The following is a 14,582-nucleotide window of genomic DNA, read 5'->3' as shown; positions in this document are numbered from 1 at the left end:
CCCCCCGCCCCCCCCCGCCCGTTGGCGCCCCTCCATCCCCGGGCGTGATGCTCTCCCTCCGGGGAGCCCGGGGTCAGCCCCTCCACACCCCGCGGCGGACTTCGGCCTCTCCCCTACCCTCCTGCAGCGGCTCACGCCCACCTCCACCCAAGCAAACCTTGTTATCTTCCCCCTGGTCGAGAGCCTTTCTTCGGTGGAAAAGGCTTTGCGGTGCAATCCGGAGGGGGTGTTTGCTTAGCCAGGTGTACTCCCCAGTGGGGCTTGGGCCGCCGAGACCCTGGAGACCCTGTTCGGAGGGTTGGGCTGGGGGCGGGAGGGAGGGAGGGAGAAGGAAGGGTACGCGAGCGCGGGCGGGGTGCGTGTGTCCCTGTGAGGTCTCGCTGCTCCAGTGGGCGTGAGGTCTGCGGGCCTGACACTTCAGGGTCCCCAAGGGTTAAAATACATGGCAGTAATGGATTTAGCCGTGCCTCCGTTTCTAGAGAGATTTTGCACGGTTTTTGAAAGTCTAGGGCACTCTTTTTGGATTCGTTGTTTTGAATTTGCTAGAAAAGTAAGATTTGAAGCTCACCTTAATCTGAAGATTTTAATGTCAGTTTCGTAATAAATCTCTGCTGCTCGATGATGCTGTCCTGCTTCTCTAAGGAGCAAATACAAAAATTATGCAATGTTCACAGTGTCATTGCTAACAGCTTTCTCAGATAGTAATAAAAGATTGAATAAACTGTTGGTTGAACTGGGCTGTCTCGAAGGAGATATAACATTACAGCCAACAATCAGGCCTTAATTTTGCAACGTTGGTATAGGGATGCAATACAAAAAGATCTTTGCCGTCCATACTTTGCTTTGTAAATTTCGCTTGTGGAACAGACTGGGCAGAAACTCATATTAAAGTTATAGGTAATAACTAGACATAATGTAAAAGTGGACGGGCCCAGAAGAGCACTGTCGTATAAAGTCTCTCCTCCTATCCTCCAGACTCCCTTGGAGACAGCCATTGCTTCCAGCCGCTTGTGCCTCCTTCCTGTGATGTTTCCAGCATGCCTGCGCCTGTGGGTTGCTATTCCTAAGACACACACACCATAAGCAAGTGGGTGCATCTGTACACCCTGTATATAGCTTGGATCCTAGAGATCATTCAGCAGTAAGTGCCTTATTTACTGACTGAACAGCACTCCATTTTGAGGGACTTGAAGTTATTTTCAGTCTTTGCTTTTACAAATGTTGCCACTTGCCTTTCTTAAATTTTAAATGTGCCTGCTGTTATATGTCTGTATAAGTATTTTTATGATTTGAAAAAAAATTTCCTGTTGATTCACTTTGTATCAGACCTACAAGTTGATTTCTCATTGTATCTCTGAGCTTCCACTGTGTAAGAAACTTTGATGATTATAATAGGTATCAGATAAAGTACTGAAAGATTTAAATTAGAGGACTGAAGTGATCAGATTTGCATTTTTATAAGGTCAGCCTAGTTGTAGTGAGGAGAGTGGATTGAAGAGCAGAATAAAGCCAAAGACAAATGGTGCTAGTAGTTCTTTTTTTTGCAGAGGGTTTTTTTTTTTTTTTTGCTATAGGGCACGTGCACTCGCCAGACAGAGAGAGAGACAGAAAGCGAGAAATCACCCTCCAGGGGGGATGGCCACGCCGCAATCCCTTCTCCTCCATTCTCCTCTAGGGATCTTGGGCACGCACGCACACGTGCCCGGTGTGAGTTTTAAGCCCTCGGGTCCAGGACGCTAACCGCGGTCGGCTACATGGGAGTCCAGCGACATGGCCATTATGCTAACTGCGGGTCCCAAGTGCTAGTAGTTCTGAATTTGAGCATTGGGAGCAGCAGGACAGTGATTTGATTGATTTAAGCAAAGAGGGTAAAACTCTAGGTTTCTGATTTGTGCTTTTTACTCAGGTGGGAAGCCATGTGAAGAGGAATAGGATTTTTTTTTGTCAAGGAAGAGTGGTAGAGGGGTTCAAGTTGTGATGTATTCAGTTTGGGTGACAGCAGTTCCATTAGGTATAGATGGCCGGTGAGTAGCTGGATTTGCCACTGATGAAGCTTAGTATCACTTCTCAGTTGGAGGCATTAGCATTTGGAAGCGAAAGCGTATAGATGAGAGGAGAAAAGGTTTTAGGTCAGAAACCAAACATGTGAAGTACAGATAGAGTTGAATGTCTAAACTAGTAAGTTATAAGATAACCTTTAAACACAGGTTTTGCCAGAGGCTACATACACTTGCCTGAAAGAGAGCGAGCGAGCGAGAGAGAAAGCAACTCCCACGGGGGGGTGGTCACGCTGCAGTCTGTACTCCATTTCTTCTTCCTTTTTGGATTCCGGTTTGCATGCACATGGGCCTGGCCTGTTTCTCAAACCACCAGATCAAGGACTTGAACCACACAGTTCAGTTACCTTAACCACTGCTGTACTGGGTAGCCCATGATGAAATTCTTTTAAAAATCTTGTTACTATAGTATTGTGAGTATAGTGAAACTCGCTGCCTGGTATGTGACCTTAAAAAAAAAATCAACACACACACAGTTTGTTATAGGTCATATGTGTTTGCAAGAGAGAATAAATGAGAAAACACTCTCCAGGGGAATGACCATGCCACAGTCCCTTTTTCTCCATTCGCCTCTTGGGATTTGGGGCATGCATACATAGGTACGCACACTCAGCTGACGTGTTTTTCAAGCTGCCGGGTCTGAGACTTTAACTACATAGTTGGCTATTGGGATTCAGCCACCTTAATCAGCCACAGGCTGGCCCTGATATATGACCTTTTAACAGTTTTTTCCTTTAATTTAGTGGTGTATAGTTCCTGATGGAAATAGGGTAAACTTATAATTTTATTTATTTATTTAAGTTTTTGCCATAGGGTGAGCGTGCTTACTAGAGAGACAGAAAGTGAGAAATCACCTCCTGGGGGGAGGATGGCCATGCCACAGTCCCTTCTCTTCCATTCTCCTCTCAGAATGTTGGACACACATGCACATACTCCCAGTGTGACTTTCACCCTGCTGGTCTGGGATTGAACTGTGGTCAGCCATGTGGGAGTCCAGCACCTTAACCACCGTACAACTTGCTGGTCACAATTTTTTAAAAAAGTACAACCCGAGTAGGAATGAGTAGTTTAAACCCCATCTTTCCTAGTAATTCGTATTACACTATGTAAAAGCTTGCTCCATCTTTAATATTTGTAAAGCAGTATAGGAGGCAGACAATATGGTTTACCAAGAATATTAAGGTTTTGGATTTGAATGAGTTTTAGTTAACATAGCTTGAAGTAAATACTATTCAAAGGCTTTTCAGACATTTTTAAAACCGCAACATTAGGAGTAGCTGATAGTGTGCTGGTTAAGGCAACTGGATTCCACATGGCCAACTGCATAGGAGTCCTGGACCTGGTGGCTTGAAAAGTACACACCAAGCGAGGGTGCTTGAGCTGCCCAAAATCCTGAAAGGAGGGAGAAATAGAGAAGGGATGGCAGCGTGAGCATCCCCCATGGAGAGTGCTTTCTCAGTCTCTCTCCGGCTCTCCCCAGAGAGCGCACTGCCCTCCACCACCACCCACCAACAAAAACACCCCCACATTGATGTTAAGTATTGATTCTTCAGTCTAGAGCTGCTGTCTAAAGCTCTTCCTCTGCCCTGAACCTCTGCCTAATGGACATCTTGGATTCAAACATATACAAAACAGAACTCTTCACTGCCTCTTTTTCCCTCAAAAGGGAGGTGGGGGTCAGGCAGAAAATGCAACAATTTCTTTCCCTCCGGATCTCCTTCCTTGCGTAATGAGGCCTTCAGGAGCCTGGAAATCATGCTCTGAACATCAAGGCCAACATCCAGGCTGCTGCTAAGTCTTGCACGCTCTCCCCTTGCTGCTCTTTCTGTTTTGTCTACCTCATTTTAACGCAGTATGTCCGTTGGACTTGTGATATGCTTTCTAAGTGGCCGCCTTGCCTTCCTTCTGCCTCTTCTGTTAGATTCGGTTCTGCATGGGTGCTAGAATAGTTGTTCTGAAATGCCTTTTTATTGCTAGTTGGACTCTCACTTGCAAGGAAGAGACTGAGGTTACCTTAAGCATAGGAGTGCGTGTTGAGAGGGAACATGCACGAGGGGACCCAGGAACACATCAACACTTGATCTCAAGGATAGGAACCTCATGGTCAAGCTGGACACGGAAGACAGATTTCACTCTGGGGCCCTGTTGTTACCTTGTCTTAGCTGTTCTTTCTTTCTGGCTTATTTCTCCTGTCTGCTCCAGTTTTCTCCTCCTGTATTTATAGCTTCCATTTATTCCTGGTTTCTGCTCCTTGGAACTGTGTCACTCCCCTACCAGCATTTGTCTCCTGGCTACTATCTTTTTAACTTTAGCTCCTGTTGCTCACTTCTTCCTTCTACCTAGGATTTTCTGGTTTGAATTCCCAAGAAAGATTGCTTTGGCCCAGTTCTTTTTCTTATTGACTGCTGGCAAGCTGGAATGCTTGGGTTATGTGACCACTCCTGGCCATTTGGTGTTGGCTCCGTGCTGGTGTGTACACATGGGCGTGGGGCCAGATCATCATGCTGGAGTGTGGGGCAGTGTGCAGGCTCACGCCCCACACCTGGGCGTGCGAGTGTGGTAGCCCCCGTAATGGACGTGATGTGTCGGTGCAGATTCAAATCTAGCCATGCTTCTTCCCACGGAAAGATCTGCAGTGCTTCCTTGGGTCAGGATAACCCTTAAATTGTCGCATGCCTTGTATGAGATTATTCATGACCCCACTCTTCACTAGCTTTTCTTTCGTCGCTCTTTTCCTTAAGTTCTTCGACCCCCTCTTTTTGAATTTCGGCTCCGTCTCATGTAAAGTGCTCTTACCTGTATACTCGGTGCTCCTCTTCCCTGGTTTTCCCTCCACCCCTCTTTGCTTAGTTAATTCCTGTCTGACTTTTAGGCCTCAGTTTAGGTGGATCTTTTTCTCAGGAAGCTTTTGTTCACCCCTTCCAGGTTAAGTTCTATTCCTTCTGTCTGCTTCTGTAGCACCTTACAGAGGCACAAGTACTTTTTTGTTTGTTTGTTTTTTGCTAGAGGGCCTGTGCACTCATGAAAAAGAGAGAGAGAGAAATCACCCCCCAAGTGTGATTCTCCCCTCTTCATTCTCTTGGGATCATCGGCACATATGTACCCACACCAGTGTAAGCCACTGGATCTGGGACTTGAACCACAGAGTCGGTTGTGTGAGATCCAGCTGCCTTTACTATTGGCTGGCCCTATGCTTTTTTTTGATTGCTAGAAGATACATGTGCTGGCCGAAGAGACAGAATCCCTCAATGGCTCATGGTCACACTGCAGTCCTTTTTCCTCCATGTCTCTATCCTGTCAGGATTTTAGGCATGGATGCACATGTGCCTGGTGTTTTTCAAGCTAGGAGTCAAACTGTGGTTGGCCATGTGGGATCCGGCTTTCAGTGCACAGTGCTTAACCACTGTGCTGAGGAGTTCGCCCTAAAATATAAACTATATAAATAACAAAATATGCAAAAAAGGGAGCCACCAGGTGGCATAGGGTTAAGGTGCTGGACTCCCACATGTCTAACTGTGATTCAAGTCCCAGACCTGACAACTTGAAACTTATGCCAGGTATGTGTGTGTGCATACATGTCCAAAATCCTGAGAGGAGAATCCAGTGTGGCCATCCTCCCTGGGGGGTGATTTCTTATTTTTTCTGTCTCTGCCTCTCCTGGAAGTGCATGTACCTTATAGCAAAAATGCCTTTTAAAAAATGCAAAAAAGGGGAACCAGCTGTTAGCATCATGGCTATGTCGCTGGACTCCCACGTAGTCGACCGCGGTTCGCGTTCCAGACCCGGTGGCTTAAAACGCATGCTGGCCATGTGTGCGTGCGTGCCCAAGATCCCGAGAGGAGAATGGAGGAGAAGGGATTGTGGCGTGACCATTGCCCCTGGGGGTTGATTTCTCGCTTTCTGTCTCTATGTCTCTCTCTGTCTGTCTGGCGAGTGCACGCGCCCTATAGCGAAAACCTCTCAAAAAAAAAAAAAAAGAAAAAAAATGCAAAAAAGGACACAAATTATAAACATACCAGTAATTGAAATTTCAAGTGAACACATGAGCATAACCAAGACCCACTTCAAGATATAGAATATTACTAGAGCTCCACAAGCTGCCACATTCCCTTTTCTGCTCACTAATTCATTTCGTAGGGGATGGAATTTTAAATGGCAATTCTCGTTAACATACACGTTTCTCTAAACATCTTGTGTGTACACAAGGGGCAGAGCTATTGGCATGTTATCCTACAGAATGAACAGATGCATGTTACAGAAACATAATTTTGCATACTTTGTATATTATTGGCAGGTTCAGAATCATGTGATACTAGTAGTTGTGGAATGTTTGTATTTAGGTAGATATTCTTGGTTTTAAGTTTAACGTCATTGTAGAGAAGTATATGGTAGATCAAAGTAATGTTTGCTGAAAATGACTTATTAATTTTGAGTGGTGAACATGCTTGTGATAGGCATAGTAAACATGTAAAGCTCCTTCCGAATCGTGTTTGGCCTCCGGTTTTAATGTGAATTATATTGCTAGCATATTTTGGTGGTGGGGTCATCTAGCGGGCAACTGGAGTATAATTTTACATGTACAGCCAGGAAAGGACTGGCTGTCCTGTCTACATCTTAGACAGCTGGCTTACTAAAATTTGGTTCTTTTTTACAACTAGCAATACTTTTAGAGTGTCCTTTTTCTCAGTTTTGATTTTTATTAACCTTTTGAGATTATTATGTAACTCTTTTGAATTTGAAGGTACTCTTCTAAATATACTTTTTCCTTAGATAGGCTTTTCGGTATGTAACTCTTAAATTTTTTAAGTCTAATTAATGGAGAGAATATCGACTTTGAACCCTGGATTTTTAACAGACTTGGATTCAAGTTCTGGCCTCATCACTTGTGAATTTATGGGCAAGTTGTGTAACATTTCTCAAGTTTTAGAATGTTCATTCCCTCAAATGGAGGTAATATTAACCTCACAAGATGATCATTGGAGTTAAACATTTTATGTAAAACACCAAGTATGCAGTAGGCCCCCCAACAACTCTTCCTTTCCCCCCTTGAAATGAGAAAGCAATCCCCTATGGGGATAGCCATCCACGTTCCTCTCTTCCATTTTCCTCTTGGGACTCTTGGGGAGTCCGCACACACGCACGCACGCACACACATACACATTCCGGGACCTGAACTGTGCAGTTGGCCCGTTCAGGATCCAGCTGCTGTAACTACCATGCTACCGGCTGGCCCTGTCTTTCTTTCTACATTTAAATATGAGATCAAGAATTTTAAGAATTTCATTGTGTGCCTTTTAGGATAAGTGGTAATCAAAGCTTGTTGCTAATACAGGTAAATATTAGGGTAGTCTACTAGCTGTCTTTCAAGTGTCATATTTTTCAATTCAAAATATTTCAAACAAGTGCTTTTCTTGCTGTCTTGGTGTATGAGATTAATGGATGTTAGAATGTGTTTTGATTCAGTGTGAGGTATCATGATAAAATGTGTTGTGTTTGCCAATGACAAACATTCCTTAAATCATTGACGGACTGTAGTACTATTGCTGTTTGTAGTGTGTAAGTATTTGTTTGAAATCTGTTTACTTTTATTGATCTGATGATAGTGGGCTGAGTAATCTCTGACTTTTTTAAAAATGTAAGTCACAGTTAACCTTTTCAACTCTACCTTCTTTTAGTGCTTTTCTTGCCCCCTCACTATTTTTTATAATAAAAAACCTAAAAAGTATCAAAAAGATAAAAAGATTAGAATAAAGAACACTTCTATCTGCCACCTAAATTCAAGTTGACATTGTTGTTCTCTATACTTCTGTATGTATTGTTACTGAACCTTTTGAAAATTGCAGGTATGATAAGTTTACCTCAAAATATTTCAGCATATATTTCCTAGGAAATAGATAATCTTCATTTCACCCATGTACCATTGTTAACACCTAAGAAAAATAATTCTGTAATAACATTTAAACTCAGTCTGCACTTAAATTTCTCTAATTGTCCCCTAAAATCATTTTTTCAAACCAGAATTCAGTTAAAATTTTTTTCAGTTCATTTGGTTATTCTTAATAGCATTTAATTTTTTTTTTTTTGAGGAGAGTTATATTTTTTTACTATAGGGTGTGTGAGCTCACCAGAAAGAGAGAGAGAGACAGAGAAATCACCCTCCTGGGGGATGGCCATGCTGCAATCTCTTCTCCTCCATTCTCCTCTCGGGATCTTGGGCACACATGTACACGTGCCTGGCGTGAGTTTAAGCCACCAGGTCCAGGTCTCGAACAGTGGTTGACTACGTGGGAGTCGAGCGACATAGCCATTACGCTAACTGCTGGTCCCAATATCATTTAATCTTGAACAGCTCCTTCTCACATTCTCCTTCCCTATGGTACTGAAATCTTTTTTTTTTTTGGAGAGGTTTTTGCTATAGGGGCCTTGTGTCGCCACACACAGAGAGAGACAGAGAGACAGAAAGCGAGAAATCACCCCCAGGGGGGATGGTCACGCCGCAATCTCTTCTCCTCCATTCTCCTCTCGGGATCTTGGGCACGCACACACATGCGCCCCATGTGAGTTTTAAGCCACCGGGTCCGGGACGCGAACCGCAGTCAACTACGTGGGAGTCCAGCGACATAGCCATGACGCTAACCGCTGGTTCCCAGTACTGAAATTTCTTTGAAGAGTCCAGATCATCTATCTTGTAGAATGACCTGTTTTCTGGTTATCTGATTTTGTGTGTGTGTGTGTGCGTGTGCGCGTGAATGATACAGTTTAACTTGTTCTTCTGGTCTCTATATCCTATAAACTGGAAGTTAGGCTTTAAGGGCTTGATTAAATTCATGTTAAAATGTTTGGCAAGAATACCTCATAGGTGATGGTGTATCTCATTTATGTGTGAGGCCCGTAATGTCTGAAGACCTTCTTTTAAGGACCAAAGTTTGATGAGTTTTAAAGTGGTTCTTGCGGGACTAGTGGGGGGTATAGTGGTTATAGTCCTTGACTCCCACATGGCTGATTGTGGTTTGCGTCCTGGATCCTGGCTTGAAAATCATGGTGGGGCGTGTGTGTGCATGCCCAGAATCCCAGGAGGGGAATGGAGGAGAGGGGATTGAGGTCTGGCCATCTCATGGGGAGTGACTGTTTACTTTTCCTTTCACTGTCTCTCTGTGGTGGGCACATGTACCTTATGGCAGAAACCTTAGGGAAAAGAAAAAAAAAAGATGGTCACTGTATCTCTCCATTATAAAAGTGCATTTTTCCTTCCTGTGATGAAGTACAAGTAACCTTTGAATGTGATATTTTGGCACCATGCAAATAATGCATCCCTAAATCTTCTTTATCTGACGATTTTAGCCACCTTTGTTGATCTTTAGGCCTAAATTGAAGGTTGTAAATTATCTTTCTAGTTTCGTGACTTATTTATGTTTATTAGCTGCATTTAGTTCTAACAAGAGCTTTATAACGTTCCTCAGCTGGAACTTAACTATAGTCTCTGCTGAGTGGGCAAAGTGAATGCTTCATTCTTTTCTTATCTAGCTTTCAAGTGAGGAGTTATAGAATAATGATCTACAATGGTGGCAGTAACATTTTTAATGGTTTCATGTGGTCATTGTTCTTTATGTTGCTCAAATTGTTTCAAATAAAGACCATGGGAGCCAACTTTTTGTTTTTGTTTGTTTGTTTTTGTATTTTTCTTCCTCTAGGACTTGTGTGCTAGCCAGAGAAAAGGAAAGTGAAGAATCACCCCATCACCCCTAGGGGTAGTGGCCATGCTGCTGCAATCCTGTCCCTTCTCTTCTCCTCTTGGGACTTCAGGCATGCATGCACATGCCCCTGGTGTGATTTTCAAGCTTCTGGGTCTGGGGCTCAAATCACTTAATCTGCCATGTGGGATCTAGCACCTTCACTGGGACACCTTCTGCTGGCCCCATGGGAGCCTTTCCAGCAGGCTCCTGAGGTTTTTTTTCCTGAGCTGAACTCTTTGTCTTTGAGTGATTCCGTAAGTTTGGGTTTAAAATTATCTTGACTCGCTATGGAATTTTCCTGCTTTAGACTGAGAATCAGCAATTTCTCAGCATCTCTGGCTCCTCATAGTAGAAAATGGTGTTTAAAACCAATATCTGGATTCTAAATATCCTGCTCTTTGTCTCTCACCCGTCCCGCTCCCACCACCACCACCAGCCCAGGGTCTGGTCACCCTGCAGTCCTTTTCCTCCAGCTCATCAGGTCTTGGGCCCGTTCAGCCAGTGCTCTGCGTCTGCGTCATTCAGGCTGACTGCACGGGGAATTCAGGTGGGCGGCCACGTAGGATCTGCCTCTCTTGAGCAGCACATCACGGCTGTGCTACAGAGCTGGCCTTAATTCTTCTTCCTTCAGTGACTTGAATGGAATTTGTTTCATTTGTGGAGCAAGTGGTTGAGCACCTACTATGAGCAACCTGCTATGTTGTGGAGGATACAGAGTATGTAATTATGGTAGCTGTTTTTACTGTTTTGTTTTTTTCTAGAGTGTGTGTGTTTTCCAGAGAAAGACAGGAGGTAAGTAAGAAAGCACCTCCCATGGGGGATGGTCATGCTGCAGTTTCCTCTCTTCCATTCTCATTTTGGGATTTTGGGTATGCAGGCTCTAGCACTCTACATGATTTTCAAGCTGCCCGATCTAGAAATCTAACCATATTGTTGGCCGTGTGGGATCCAGCCACCTTGATCCTGGGAACACTTGCCTGGCATATTCAGGGTGGTCCCCGGCCTTGAGTTGGCAACCTTCCATGTGGATTTGCCTGTCGAGAGTGAGAGCGAGAGCGAGAGAGAGACAGAAATCTCCATAGGTGTGGTCATGCCTCAGTTCTTTTTCCATTCTTTTTTTTTTATCTCATCAGGATTTTCCAGAACACACACATGCCTAGCATGTTTTTCTAGCCCCCAGGCCAGGATTCAAACTGTGGTTGGCCCTGTGGGATCCCGCTCTCAGTGCACCACACTTAACAGGGCTGTCCTCCGTTTTTCTGGTGGAGGTTTTGTCCTCTTTTTCATTACTGAATCTTTTGTTTCCTGATCTTTCTTTTCATAGGTTTGCCAGTGAATAGCTTTTCAGTACACCTGCCTTCTGGCTTTTTTGTCCTTTCCTGTGGTGTGCTCTCTCTTTGTTTCTTATTATTCCCTTTACTTCCCCCAGCTTTATTTTGCTGTCCTTTTTAATCTTCTTGAATGGACAGCTCTTAGAGTTTTGATCTTTTTGTTATATCTATTTTGAGTTCTTAGTTTTCCTATAAAATATTGTTTTATCGTCACCTCGCAAATTTTGAAATGTGGTATTTCGTTATGGTTAAGTTCAGGATATTTTCTCTTGTCACATGAAGTATATATATAATGTGTGCGTGTGCAAGTCGCCAGGGGGCATATGTATTTGCCAGAGACAGTGAGGGAGAGGGAAGAAGCCGTGTATCATGCCCACTCATCTTTTCATTACCGATTTCTATTGGTGTGTTTTTCAAGCTGCCGGGGCTGGGATTTGAACTGCAGTTGGCCATGTGGGATCTGGCTCTCTTCACCACTAGACATAGCGCTGGCCCAATTTAGGAATCTATTTAAAATGTCCAAATACAGGAGAATTTCTAGTATGGTAATTATCTATTGCTACATAACAGATTAAGCCCAGAATTTAGTAGCTTTTTTTCCTTCCTGTTTTTGTGGGTTAGGAACTTAGGGGTCAGTTGTTCATCCTAGCAATTCTGCCTCAGTTCATTTCCAAGTGGATTTTTTTTTTTTTTTTTTGAGAGGTTTTTGCTATAGGGCGTGTATGCTCGCCAGAAAAACAGAAGGAGACAGAAAGTGAAAAATCACCTCCCTGGGGAATGGCCACGCCACAATCCCTTTTCCTCTACTCTCCTCTCAGGATCTTGGGCACACATGCACATGCACCTAGCTTGAGTTTAAGCCCCCGGGTCTGGGACTCAAACCGCGGTCAACTACATGGTAGTCCAGCGACATAGCCATTACACCAGCTGCTGGTCCTACTAGTGGTTTTTGTTTGTTTGTTTTTTTAAGAGCGATATTTTGCTATAGGGCGCATGTGCTCTCTGGAGATAGAGACAGACAGACAGAAAGTGAGAAATCACCCCCTGGGGGAATGACTATGCCACAATTTCTTCTTCTCCATTCACCTCTGGGGGACTTTGCGCACACACACACATGTGTTGGGCGTGAGCTTTGAGTCGCCAGGTCTGGGTCTCTAACTGCAGTGAACTACGTGGGAGTCCAGTGACATAACCATTATGCCACCTATTAGTCCCTCCATGGAGCTTAGGTGTCAGAAGATGGTCCCTGAAATTCCTGAGAGAAAGAGCACACTGGATAGATACCCCATGCCTTTTGCGACCTGGCCTCATGAGTCACTCAGCCTCACCTCTGTTGCATTCTGGTGGTTGAGATAGTCCCAGGACCTACCATGTCCAGGGAGGACGGATTGGGGGAGAGTGCTATCACACTGTGAGGGTATGTGGGGCGGGGGTGACCCGGTGTGGCCATCTTTGAAAGAGGGTGTGTATCATGCCCCCCTCATCTTTTCATTACTGATTTCTATTTAATTGTTTTCAGATGGGGCCAGCAGGTGATATGGTGGTTGAGGGCACTGGACCTCCCACATGGGCAGTGACCATGGTTCAAGTCCCAGATCTGGTTGCTTGCTTTCTCACTTTCCCTCTCTCTGATCAAACTGGAAAGTAGTAGTAGTAGTAATAATAATAATGATAAAATAAAAGTTAAATAAAATAATTCTTTAATTATTTTCAGAGAACATGATCTTATGGCTTTAGTACTCTTCCTTTCTCCAGGTCTCCAATTTGCATGTATATTAGATTTTCTCACTTTTTTCTTACAAGTTTCTTAACCCTGTTTTTTGTGTTTTTCTACTTTCATAAGAATACTTTTTTTAAAGAATTATTTTATTTAACTTTACTTATTTAATTTATTTTTTTATTTTGAGAATTAATAAATTCTCTCTCCTTCCAGATAAGGACGAGAGTGGTGGTGGTGGGGGGAGTGAGAAGGCAAGCCACCAGGTCTGGGACATGAACTGTGGCTGGCCATGTGGGAGGCCAGTGCTCCAACCACCATGCCACCTGCTGGCCTCTCATTATGAATAATTTATTTAGATCTTCTGGCTTACTGATTTTCTTTTCAATGGTTCCATTTTATTTTTAATTTCAATGATTGTGTTTATAACTTCAGAAATTATTTTTGTTTTTTTCATTTCTAGTTGTTTTTTACGGTTCTCGTCCCTTTCATGTGTAGAACCCTTTCAGGCTTGTCTGTTAAACATTGTAAGCAGTTATTTTGTATTCCGTGTGTGATAATTTCCAGGGTCTGAAGTCTTTGCGTTAGGTTTCTGTCCTTTGCTTGCTCTTACTGTGGTGCTGTCTCTTCTTGCTGGGCTGTTTTTCTTGGTACTTTATTTGTGGGACTTGTGTACACATCTTCTAGATGGGTATGACCTGGAACTTTTGCATCACCAAGTGATGGGAAATAGGGCCTCAGATTGTGTGTGTGTATATCTCGGGTAGTGGTGGCCCAGGTGGTTGGCTGTGTGTGTTTCAGGGTTGCAGCTCAAGGCATCTGTAGCCTATGTCACTTGTTTTTGTGTGGATTGCAAGCTGAGAATTGTTTTTTCACATTTTTTTCTAAGAGGTTTTTGCCACAGGGCACAAGTGCTCACCAGGAGGAGAGAGAGAGAGAAACAGAGACAGTGAGAGGGAAAGTGAAAACTCACTCCCCAGAAGGGATGGGGGATGGACATCCTGCAATTCTTTCTTCTCCATTCTCTTCCTGGGCTCTTAGGCATGCAAGCACACACGCCCCGTGTGATTTTTTTTTTTAAGCCACCAGATCTGTGACCGTGAACCACGGTTGACTATATGGGAGTCCAGGGACATAACCACTACATCATCTACTGGCTCCTGCTTTTTTTTTTTTTTTACATTTTTAAATGGTTGGATGGGACCAACAGATGGCGTAATGGATATGTTGTTGGACTCCCATGTAGTCGACTGTGGTTCATGTCCCTGACTCAGTGGCTTAAATTCAGCGCTGGGTGCATGTGCATGTGTGACCAAGATCCTGAGAGGAACACGGAGGAGAAGAGATTGCAGTGTGGTCATCCCCCTGGGAGGTGACTTCTCACTTTCTGTCTCTCTCTAACCTGGTGAGTGCATGTGCCCTATAGTAAAACCCTCTCCAAATAAATAAATAAATGCTTAGATAAAAAAATAGAATAATATTGGACCAGCAGGTGGTGTGGTGAGTAAAGTACTAGATCGCACATAGCTGACTCCATGGCTTGAATCCCAGACCCAGTAGCTTGAAAAGTCGCAGAATTAGGACCAGAAGATGATGTAATAGTTATGTTGTTGGACTCCCACGTAGTTGACCACAGTTCGAGCCCCAGACCTGGCCTTTTAAAACTCACACTGTGTGCGTGTGTGTGTGTGTGTGTGTGTGTGTGTGTGTGTGTATATCTCAAAAATCCCAGGGGGAATGGAGG

The 14,582-nt window shown here is 43.9% G+C and overlaps 1 protein-coding gene across 13 annotated transcripts in view; it reads left to right on the top strand.

Annotated features, from left to right (window-relative positions):
- Positions 1-14,582, top strand: part of MYO9A (myosin IXA) — a 206,150-nt gene that overhangs the window by 2,789 nt on the left and 188,779 nt on the right. For 3 of the 13 annotated variants that reach the window (XM_014583741.2, XM_014583740.2, XM_006167258.3), the window contains exon 1: positions 861-1,141. The exons of 3 other annotated variants lie outside the window; for them this stretch is intronic. The gene's annotated coding sequence lies outside the window, so the exon portion shown is untranslated. Of the gene's footprint in view, positions 1-852; positions 1,142-14,582 lie in introns of those variants that run through there. 7 more of the 13 variants (XM_027767790.1, XM_027767788.1, XM_014583739.2 and 4 more) reach the window with 5 other exon arrangements.

This window comes from Tupaia chinensis, unplaced genomic scaffold, assembly GCF_000334495.1.
Source record: "Tupaia chinensis unplaced genomic scaffold, TupChi_1.0 Scaffold144682_1, whole genome shotgun sequence".
Classification (NCBI taxonomy): Eukaryota; Metazoa; Chordata; class Mammalia; order Scandentia; family Tupaiidae; genus Tupaia; species Tupaia belangeri.
The sequence above is the reverse complement of the archived record's forward strand: the minus strand, read 5'-3'. Positions and strand labels throughout refer to the sequence as shown.